Below are 12241 nucleotides of genomic sequence, written 5' to 3'. Positions count from 1 at the left end.
CGAGTCTGTTCTGAACCCCGACCCGCAGCACCCAAAGCTGGGACGGGGTTATGGACAGCACTGTGACTTCTAATGTCACTGATGCTGTACGGCGCTTTGGATTTTCTAGGGGAAGCAGCAGAAGGAATAAAGGAAATACCAAATGGGCTGAAAGTAGCAGAAACAGAATATAGACAAGAAATCTGTAAAGAAAAATTAGCATAGCTGCTTGAATTCTAAGCTATTTCTATTTCCAACAAGGCTGAATTTTGACCTATGAAGGGGAGGAGGGGGCAGCTAAGAAACATTAAGACATATTGAGAGGAAATGTAATGAAGAATCAAATGAAGGACTTGACTCTGTTCTCTATGAACATAAGAACGAATCAGAGGCAATAAGCTTGATGGATTTAAAGGAGAAAAGGCTTTAAAGCGAGGATTATGATGGGCATAGCAGGAAGAATAATAGTTCTCTGAATGTTGCTTTTGGCAGAGGATGCATGTGAGAACAGACAGCAGGCGGCTCAGGCAGAATTCAGTGGTGAGGTCTGAACTGCAGCCGTTTCAAAGGGAATATCCCGGTGTGGAAGATGTTTGAGCCAAGGAGTGGTCGTTTTGCTTTCCAAAGCCCCCGATCGATGGATGGCAACGTAGGGCCAAGTGACAGGGCCTAGAAAACACACGGCAGGGAGTCCTGCTGGGATCTGTCTTTGCTCTTTACCCAGGGAAGATCAGGATCACTCCATCTGCAATTCTGAAGATCAGAGGATAACAATGACGCGGACTTGCAGCTTTTCCCCTAGAAAGATGCGCTCCCCTAGGGAATGATGGCTGTTCATTCGTGAGAGAGACAGAGTCTTCTAGGAACTGGAAATATTAACCTGAGTTAATACTGGGAGGAGTGGCTGACACTGGAAGCTGTGCTGCCATCCAGAGACCTGGACAGGCTGGAGAGCTGGGCGGGGAAAAATGTGATGAAATAGAACAAGGGCAAGTGTAGAGTCTTGAATCTGGGCAGGAACAACCCCAGGTTCCAGTGTAAGTTGGGGAATGACCTATTAGAGAGCAGCATAAGGGAAAGGGACCTGGGGGTCCTGGGGACAGCAGGGTGACCATGAGCCAGCACTGGGCCCTTGTGGCCAGGAAGGCCAATGGGACCTGGGGTGTACTACAAGGGGGGTGGTTAGTAGATTGAGAGAGGTTCTCCTTCCCCTCTACTCCGCCCTGGTGAGACCCCATCTGGAGTATTGTGTCCAGTTGTGGCCCCTCAGTTCCAGCAGGACAGGGAACTGCTGGAGAGAGTCCAGCGCAGCCACCAAGATGCTGCAGGGAGTGGAGCATCTCCCGTGTGAGGAAAGGCTGAGGGAGCTGGGGCTCTGGAGCTGGACAAGAGGAGACTGAGGGGGGACTCATTCCTGGGGATCAATATGGAAAGGGGGAGTGTCAGGAGGATGGAGCCAGGCTCTTCTGGGTGACAACCAGTGACAGGACAAGGGGCAATGGGTGCAAACTGGAACACAGGAGGTTCCACTGAAAGGTGAGAAGAAACTTCTTCTCAGTGAGGGTGGCAGAGCCTGGCCCAGGCTGCCCAGGGAGGTTGTGGAGTCTCCTTCTGTGCAGACATTCCAACCCGCCTGGACACCTTCCTGTGTAACCTCATCTGGGTGTTCCTGCTCCATGGGGGGATTGCACTGGATGAGCTTTCCAGGGCCCTTCCAACCCCTGACATCCGGGGATTCTGTGAGAGATGCACATACTCTAGTATTAGGGAGCCCATGCATAGGCAATTTCTGGATCTTGTCATCATGGATGTCCTGTAGATAAGGACAAGGTTACATAAGAGCTTCCAGAGATGTGTGGATTTATTTATTTGTTGGTTGGTTGGTTTGGTTTTTATTCCAATGTTAACCGCTCTTCACAGCAGATCGTTTGGGGGGGTGTCCTCCAGAGTGATCCGCTAAGAGGGAAGGGAGCAGGCAACAGGGAAATACAATAGGATTTTTGAGCAGGGGGAAATGCCATTTAGTAAAAGGATGCTGCAGTGATGATCTCAGCACTGAAGTGAAATGGGCACCAGCCAGTGTTGGGCCTCATTTGGGATAATAATCAGAGAAAATCATCAGGATGCAACAGCTTCCTCACATGAGAGCAAGTGAGCAGGGCTTTCGGGACCTGTGCTTTCGGGATTTCTAGAATCACCAGGCACATGTGCAGTAACAAAGCCATGAGACACTATAATATGCAGAGTACAGAAATTATGTAGATCCTTTTGTGTGTGGAATGTTCTGCTTTCATCATGGGGAAAAAACAGGAGGTGGGGAGAAAACCAGAGGGATGGCCTAAGGTATTAAGAAGCAAAAAGCTTCACCATGTTCTCTGAGGCAGCTGTGCAAGCTGCTGCCCACCCGGGACATCCCCTCATTGTGTGTGAAGGCACCACGGAACCTTCCTGGAGAGCCAGGCCAGGAATCACCACAACAGAGGACTTGAGCCTTGGCCGGTAACAATCCTATCCCAGTAATTATAGACCAACACACATTAATAGCTTACAGCAATCACCTTAAAAAAAACAAAAAAAAACAAAAAAAAAAAAAAAAAAAACAAAAAAACCCCAGAATTGTCAAGATAAAATCTCATGACTGAAATACAATTTACTGATAAACAACCTCTGAAGTTCTGGAACTAGTTTTAAGTAGTTCTTCTGTATCAAATGTATTCACCTTTGAAAGAGACAAGAGGTGGGAGATGCTTTTGTCTTTTGTGGCATACGCTTTACTTAGAAAACAGAGCTCTGAGAACCTGATAAATAGTAAGAAATGGTCCTTAGTAACAAAATAGTGAAAGTTGTCATATTTTATCCAAAAGGAAGGGGAAAAACTCATTTTCTAAAGTAATAACTTGTAATTTGACAGCATGAGTCACTTGTGTTCTTCTGAGTGAGTCATAAATAGAAGAGGCACTAAAAGAGTTATTTTTCAACATTTATTAAGGTAACAAAGAAACTGCCTCTCAGAAAATGTTGCTAATAGGGTAACAATCCATTGGACAGCGAGGCAAAGCTTCTTTGAAATATTTAACACATTGACTCATTAAAAGTGCTATTTTTATGATCTTCTACTGCTTTAAAAATCCATTTTTTACTGTTATTTTTTTCTGTAAGAGCCAATTAGCTTGCCTTCAGTGGAAGCTGGATCAAACCTATAATCAGAAATATCCTAAGAAGCCTTGAGTTTCAGTATTACAGTCCAGCTTCCACCAGCAGAGACCCACACTGAACTCCTCTGCCTCGTAGGCTTTGATTCAGGTCACCATGAGCACAAACAGAGCTATTAATGATCATTCAGTTGCATTACTTCATGACCGTTCCTACGCATATTTGATCTTTACCCTGATGTGCGGATACATTGAATCTGGGGGGATGCTCATGGTGGTATTTCCAGCCTGGTTCTCCAAAGGAAGGAGGTGTTCTCAGCCACCCTGTCGCTTTGTTTGCTTCCACTTACCGTTTCAATTTTCAGCCTGATCCCAGCCAATTAGGATAACAGAATGGGTATCTAAAGGATAATTAAGTTGACATGAGTTTTGCAAAACTTAATCCCTGTGTAAAGAAAACTTTCTCATTCTATTTTTAGTGGTTTGTAAGCTGTGTTGGCTTCTAGATAACCCACACAAACACAGGCCTTTACGATTGCCTGATTTGTATAAAAACCCTTAGTGCAGTCCCAAATAGAGAAGAGAGGATTTGATTATAATGGTGTTTGTGAACGGAAGAAGACAGCGGAATGAAGCAGCACTATCCAGTGCAACAGTAACCATGCAACACACAAATAGAATCAGTTTTGGGAAACTGGAAATGTAATGAGACAAAGCTTCATGAACGGTACAAGTTAGACCAGTAAATAATAAAGCAAATAATTTATCTCTTACTGATGTTCTGCACCGCTGAATGGATTTCGTTGTTACTTGGAGTGTTTACTCCTTATTAACAATAAAATCTGCAGCAGTGGCAGGCACAAAACTGATATCAAGTGGAAAAGAATGAACTTGAACAAAAGAAGTCGGGGAACAAAAAGGAATGAAGTAACTCGAAAGCAAGTTTGAGCTAGAAGAAAAAAGAGCAATTATTTGTAGAAGCGAACATGTTATGCAGAAGAAAAATCATTTGAATTGGTCTTGCTGCTTAGCAATGAATAATGCAAGAGAGCACTTATTCTGCACTTCTGACCTTGCGAGCTTTTTGCTCCGTAGACTTCTCTATGTTCTCTCACACACACTCATTTATTAAATGAGAATTCCTTTGGTTTCTAGGGCTAAACCAGTAACCCAGTACGCCGCTCTTTATTTAGTACATTTATTTACCTTGCACACCCCCGAGCAGTGTGGGAGGAAGAGGAGGGCGGGCTGGGCTCCCACAAGGTCTGGCCACGCTCTCACGAGACCAGCAGCCCCATCATTCCCTGGGTCGCTCCTGAGATTCTCAATGTCCTTCAAAATCCGCACCCAACTTCCATTTGACTGTGAATGTTGGGTTGTGTTCTTTCTGAAGAATGTTTTGAAGTAATTCAGTTGGGTTTTCCTTGGTTCTTTATTCAGTGGCTCTTTGTACTGCATGTATGTAGAAAAATTACTTGGCAAAGCCATCCGGGAAATGGTAGAGTTCTATGAGTTCTTTTTTGTTGTTCACCCTAACGTGTAAAATACTCATCTACCAGCCACTAAAGAGGTGTTCTGGAGAGCTTTACATCTCACTGTTTGGGCTGAATGGGGAGTGATGAGAGACGAGGTGTGATTTTTCTGTTCTTAGTATTCTGGAGGGCAGCAGGAAACTTGGAAGCTGCCATCAGTCCCTGTAAACAGATGTGCGAGGGGCGCAATCTTACCGCGGGGAGGTACAAATCAGTAGTTGAAGCTGTGACTAACTAGGTAAGTTCCCTAACAAAGATGGGCTGTTATAATTGTACACAGGCATGTACACAAACCTCCTTGCCTTTCAGCGGCCAAAAAGGGCCTGTGAGGGACTGAATGTATGTCAGGAAAGATACTGAAGTGCTGGAGCGGGTCCAGAGAAGAGCAACAAGACTGGGGAAGGGACTGGAACACAAGCCCTATGGGGCGAGGCTGAGGGAGCTGGGCTTGTTCAGTCTGGAGAAGAGGAGGCTTAGAGCTGAGCTCAGCACTCTCTAGAACTACCTGAAGGGCAGTTCTAGCCAGGGGGGGATTGGGCTCTTCTCCCAGGCAGTCAGCAATAGGACAAGGGGCCATGGGCTTCAACTCTGCCAGGGGAAATTGAGGCTGGAGATTAGAAAGCAATTCTGTGCAGAGAGTGGTCAGGCATTGGAATGGCTGCCCAGGGAGGTGCTGGACTCACCGGCCCTGGAGGTTTTTAAACTGAGATTGGACATGGCACTTAGTGCCATGATCTAGTCAATGGACTGGAGTTGGACCAAGGGTTGGACTGGATGATCTCTGAGGGCTTTTCCAACCCAGCTGATTCTGTGATTCTGTGTGATTCTGTTATTCTCTCCACATAATTTTCCCTTCTCAGCTCTCCCTTTCACTGTGACTCACCAGTCATGCCCAGCTCATGGTGGTAACTTGCGGCTTCGTTCATTTGCTAGGTTAATATTTTATGTTGGTTTAAGTTTGGCTGATAGAAATAAATAGCCTTCAATTCTAGCGCAGGAATTGTCTCTTAGGGAGAAAAAAGAAATCTGTTGTCCTGAGCACCTGACCCCAGCTGGTTCGTTCTCACTGCCAACTGTTCCTTGCATGAGATGAAAATGAATAAAATGACCAAACAAAGAAATATTTTCAGCAAGTACCCAAACATTCAAGGCTAAACATCCTCCTTAGAATGCCAGGATCTGAGTCCAAATAAGCAGCTGAATTGAAGGATTATTTTGATAGCATTGTAGAAATATTGGTCTGCTGGAGATGTTTAAAGTCAACTGGAGTGTTTTGTGGAGTTTTGTGTTGGGTGTTTTGGTGTCTGACTGTTCCGGGCATGCTGCCTTCATAGCAATTTGTATGGAATGGACTGAATGTCATCAACTCCCTGACAGCGTACAGACAACTTTTAATTCCCGCTTCAGAGTGTCATTCATTACACCTGAACTGCATATTCTGCAATAGAAATGATTGCATTTGGTTGTAATTACATTAGTGTGTAGCACAGTGTTGGTGTCAACCTGCTCAAATCCCATGATTTCTCACCAGAAGTTGTTCTGCCCGGAGGGCTCTGAATACTTTTCTCAGAATAACACCCAGTGATCCAACTCAGGTCACAGAAGTCGGGAAACTGGCCTGTGCAACTTGCTTTATCTCGGGGCTTTTTGGTAATATGTGTAGATGGGACTCTAAATCAAATATTTGTCAAAAGAAGGAAACAAAACCAGCTTCCTCCAGCTGTTTCCCAGTTGGGTTCCTTACACAATGTGTGTATATTGTCTACAGACAAAGACTGGAGAATCATAGAACATCAGAAAAGGGTAATTCAACCTCTCTGTTTTGCTTGAGCTTGATGGCCCAGTTGTACCAAAATACGTGTAAATGAGGCTTCTAATCCTTGTTGTTTCCTGTTCCATGAGTCTAGTAAGTACCATATCCATTTAAAACAGAGCAAACCAAAACACAACAAACAAAACACACACACAAAACAACCCAACATAATGGAAATACAGCTGAAAGATTACTAAGGTTCCCACTTAAAAGGTTTGAATTTGCTTTTTTAGAAAGTAGCATTACTAATAATCTTAAATCTTCATATGCCATCAACACTATAGCAAATGTCTTAAACTTATGTAAGAAAATATATATTTCATAGGCTTGACCTGGAATCTAAAAGTCAAACCGTGCTCTTTTCTGCTGCTGGGTTCTTTTTCCCAGCTTTAATGAGTAACCTTATTTTTAATGTGCTTATTCCATAGCCCATCCATTTTTAAAGGAACTGTGCTTACTTGATGCTTACAAATCATGTTCAAATATTGTGTAATTCAAACATAGTTAACAATTCCGTCGATGATGCAGGAGTGGAATCTAATACCACACTCTTTACTGCATCTACGCAGGCTCCACAAGTTAGTGGTGGTGGTATTAATAATAATAAGCAATTAATTACAATAGCCTCTATATTAAAATGAGCAGAAATGCCAGTTCGGTATGAAAATGATTGACTTATATATTTGTAATGGTTACTAAATATATCTCATCTGCTTGGAATTTTGTGGGTTTCATTTTTTCCAAATCGGATATCTTTGCAGTTTTAGTAAAATTATCTCCATCCTGAGCTTTCTGCTGCCAGTATTGACTGTTTGGAATTATTTTTGGCACTTTAATTTTTTAGCGAAACATATGTTTGCAAGTAATATTCCTCTTGAAAGCACACGGCGCCTTCAGTCCTCGTAACACCATCTATTTTGCACCAAGGAAGAAGTTCTAAGAAACAGCCAGGCATTTAATTTCTAGTGGCTGCTGAGGTAATGAAGCACAAGTAAACGCTGTCAGGAGGACGAAGCGTTTAGAGCTGGGGAGGGAAGCGCGAGGGCTGCGGACAGAGCACCCGGCAGGCGTGGGGGTTATCGGTTACACGGGTGAGCTGCGGGCTGGAAACACAGCAAGGGAATTCATAGTTGGATCATTGTGATTAAAACAGTGAAGGAATTGGCAGGGAAAAATAGATGTGAAAACACAGTATTCTGTGTCGCTTCATCTCTTTTGAAACACAACATTAGAGAAATAAGATTTTTCTTCTGGCTTTTACTTGGAAATAGAAGTTTCTCTCAACAATTTGCCATTCCACAGTTAGGCTCTTGGAAAGAACTGTTCCCTCCCGTGCTAACACTGATGGGGAATGAGCTTTGCTGCTTTTTATTTTTTAATATCCAAATAAATTTTATTGCATATTATTAGTAATATAGGTTTGATCCTTTCCTGCAAATCAGTCCTTCAATTTTAGTGTGAAAGTTGTGCGTTGTAAAACAAAAAGTATATATTCCCTTCCCCTTCCCTCCCCTCCTTTTTTTTTAGGTCATACAGTGCTGAATGTTTCTAGTTGTTAGTACACGTACTTATAATCAGTGCTGGCGCTCATGGCTCATATGTAGTTACAGTTCATATGAGCCATAATTAGATACCTAATAGATGAGATGAGGTTATAGCACGTAATTTGAAGTACAACACTTACCTTAATTTCTTAAATTTGATTTACAACGTTGTTAAAATAACAATCCTAGACAATAGGATGAATCGCGTGTCCTATGTCATCTAATCTTACTTCATGCATTAGGCAAGAGAAGACCCTAACATAACACTGCCATAACCTTGTTTTACTTTGTCATTACGTTATCTAAGCCTGTCATAATGTGAGGTGATTATTGCTACACAGTAAGTCTGTGATAATGCTTCTGTCTTGGGTTCAAGTGAAAGACCATGTGCCAACAAGGAGTTTATTCTCCCCTAATAATGTCAGATGAGATTAAACAAGCTGCTTCCCAATATTGCAATAAGTTTACATCTTAGTTTTGGAATCAGTTAAAGTGTATATATTCTCTTTTGCATTGTTAAATACATCTTGTCTGTTACATTGTTCTTATCTAAAGCATTATTTCAACCTACTTACACCTGCCAGCTGCACAAGATACAATCCGGTATGTTCTCTACAGTTCCTTGCAGGTGATGCTGAGTGCCCATCGTACCGATCAGATGGCATCTCGCTGCACGAAGCTGGTCGGTGCTGTCGTCTCAGCTCTCCCTTCATGATCTGACTTAGCAAATCATGGTTTCGTAGTCTGGGTAGTGATGGTGTAAATCCCTTCCTCTGGTTCATTATATTCTCCCCTTCTAGCCTATTTTTAGCTGCTATTTAGGAACAGGTCTTACTTATTTGTGTCCTTGAATCACTGAATTACCCAGCAGATACAGTTATGTATAATATGTGTTGGTGACAGCAGAGCAGTGCTTTTCCTGAGCTGGGAGAAACTGGAAACGTATCACAGTATCACGGTATGTTTGGGATTCGAAGGGACCTCAGAAGCTCATCCAGTGCAATCCCCCCATGGAGCAGGAACACCCAGATGAGGTTACACAGGAAGGTGTCCAGGCGGGTTGGAATGTCTGCACAGAAGGAGACTCCACAACCCCCTGGGCAGCCTGGGCCAGGCTCTGCCACCCTCACCAGGAACAAGTTTCTTCTCAAATTTAAGTGAAACCTCTTGTGTTCCAGCTTGATCCCATTACCCCTTGTCCTATCATTGTTTGCCACTGAGAAGAGCCTGGCTCCATCCTCATGGCACTCACCTTTTGTATACTTATAGACATTAATAAAGTCCCCCCTTAGTCTCCTCCAAACTAAAGAGCCCCAGCTCCCTCAGCCTTTCCTCACACGGGAGATGCTCCACTCCCTTCAGCATCTTGGTGGCTGCGCTGGACTCTCTCCAGCAGTTCCCTGTCCTGCTGGAACTGAGGGGCCACAACTGGACACAATATTCCAGGTGTGGTCTCCCCAGGGCAGAGCAGAGGGGCAGGAGAACCTCTCTGACCTACTGACCACCCCCTTCTAACCCACCCCAGGTACCATTGGCTTCCTGGCCACAAGGGCCCAGTGCTGGCTCATGGTCACCCTGCTGTCCCCAGGACCCCCAGGTCCCTTTCCCCTACGCTGCTCTCTAATAGGTCATTCCCCAACTTACACTGGAACCTGGGGTTGTTCCTGCCCAGATTCAAGACTCTACACTTGCCCTTGTTAAATTTCATCAGGTTATTCCCCACCCACCTCTCAGCCTGTCCAGGTCTCTGATGGCAGCACAGCTTCCAGTGTCAGCCACTCCCTCCAGCTTGGTGTCATCAGCAAACTTGCTGATAGTGCACTCTATTCCCTCGTCTAAATCGTTAATGAATATATTGAATAATATTGGCCCCAGTACTGACCTGCAATGCAACAACTTACCCAGTAATAGGGTTGACGTAAGAGAAACTATTGTTCCTCAAGACACATAAAAGTAGGGTGAAAATACATGAGGTGTTTTCCAGCTGTTGTTCCCAAGAGGCAGTAGAAGAACCCTGGTTGCAGCAGTGAGTTCCACATTGGTGTGTGTTGGTTTTCCTCCTAAATGAGGAGGAGGGGCAGGGAGAGGCGGCGTGTTGTGCTATTTGGGAAATACGCTGAGCTATGGTTTCGAACATAACTTCGAAATATCAGATATGTGGAATCTGCGAACTTCAGATACATAACCTCGATAAAAATGATGCTATTTCAGAAAACCTTTCAAATGAACTATTTTCCTTCAAAACTAAACTGTGCAGGTTTTTTGTATCTGTTGTATCTATTTCTGCCCTCCTACTTGAAGACAACATCATACATGCAAATATGCACCCTTTTGTGTCACTGCTCTTAATGTGTCTGTCAGCAGCACTCGTGCCTCTGACTTAGCTGATCTAATGGGAACCTGATTCCCAGCCATGGAAATTTGGGGGTTCCTGGCGAATAACATTTTATTTGGGTAATACTACTCTTACAGACCAAGACTGATAGCTTTGCCTTCTTCAGATTTATTCAGCTACCTCTGGAACTTAGTTCAACAGCTACATATTGTCATTTAGACACCAGTAAACGAGCTTAACATTTGGCCAAAGGAAGATTTGTGGGTGATTCAGCTGTTGTCTTTCTGATTGTCTCTCTGATTCACCCGGTACATGCAAGGGTAGTTATTTTGGTGTAGTTGGACTGTGTACTGTGATGTACGCATATTGTCACGAAATCTGCCAAATGTCATTTTAAAGTCATTAAATGTGCTCTGCAAGAAAGCAGGTGGAATTACAGAGCAGTGTGCCTTGCTGAGAACGCTATTGTAAATGTGTCAGAATCCACTCTGGCTTTTGCACACAGGCTTATCTTTGATGAGCATCCTGCTGTTATGATTAGCAATTGCTATCGCAAATAAAATCCCTTTGGTTTCTGCAGTAAAATAAACCAGTTTATATATAGAACCCACTCTTGAATAGGACCTTAAATATTTATTTCCCACTCTTCTTGCTAAATAATCTTCAAGGTGAAGCCTTTCTTCTAACGAAGCAGCTCCAGCAGTAACAGCCAGGTCTTCAGGCAGTCATAGTTTTACAAATGAAAGCAGCAGAAAGCAACCTATTAATGTTACTCATCCAAATAAAGTGTTGTTGTATTTTGTGAGCTTGAAATTATGTAATTGTGCCTTAGCATGATGAGCTTTGTGGCGATCCCAGTGGCAATCGGCATTCATCGCTGTTTCGGGCTCCTTGGAAACCCCCGGTAAGTAGCGTGACTTGATGTGTTACGAATGTCCCACCTGCCGTGTTCTCACCCAAGTTTCAGCGCTGGCATTTTCAAAACCAGCTCCCTCGACTTTCAGGTTCTGGTACTGGTGGACCACTCGCAAAAACCAGTTTCTTCTTAGGATTTGGTCAACCATGCTATAAAACATGAGTGTCTAGCTGTACAGTTCACATTTTTAAAAATTAAATTCAGCAGGAGGAAGCGAAGCTTTTTGCCTCTTGGGCTTACCATAGGAAGATTTTGAGGCTTCTGGAGAACTGGAATAATTCCAGTTAAAGACTAACAAGCCAAAATCTAGAAATAGTTGGAATTCATCTTTGAATGGTTGGTTAGGTAAAAGGAGTATATAAGAAAGCAAAACCCTTTGAAAGTAAAATAACTTCACAGCTTCTCAGAAGCAGCCTTATGAAGGCAGCAGAGAAGGTGCCGGGCAGCATGTTATAATGAAATCTAGAGAAGCAGGAGACGGCTTTTATTCCGTAAGCAGGTTTGCAGAACATAGTGATACTAGCAAAGGAAATAAGGTTACAAGTCTCCATCTGCCATTTTTATGACAACCTGGGTGTGTGGAATAGAACTCTGGGAGGAGACGGCAAGAAGGGAGAGGACAGTTTGCACTAAGAGGTTTAATGTGAAAAATGGAATTAAATTCTGGGTCATCTTCCTTTCAGGTTAATATGGTGTGAGCCAAGAACGCTTCTCTTGCTGCTGGAATGTAGCCATGACGTTTCTTTGACACAAGTCTCATGCATTGCACTGTTCAGTTGTGCTTCAGGACTTCTCTTGAATTATCATTATAAATTTCTCTCATTCCCTCTGCATGAATAGATGCGACTGTACTAAGTCCGCTATAAACTTTTTAGGTTGCTCAATTCCAGATAAATAAAATATTCAAAGTGAATATTTTTTTCCAGCACCTGCAGGTATATGCAACTGTATTCAAGCACTAAGAACCGCT

The sequence above is a fragment of the Streptopelia decaocto genome (assembly GCF_964273445.1).
Source record: "Streptopelia decaocto genome assembly, chromosome: 8".
Lineage (NCBI taxonomy): Eukaryota > Metazoa > Chordata > Aves > Columbiformes > Columbidae > Streptopelia > Streptopelia decaocto.
This window is presented reverse-complemented; position numbering follows the sequence as displayed.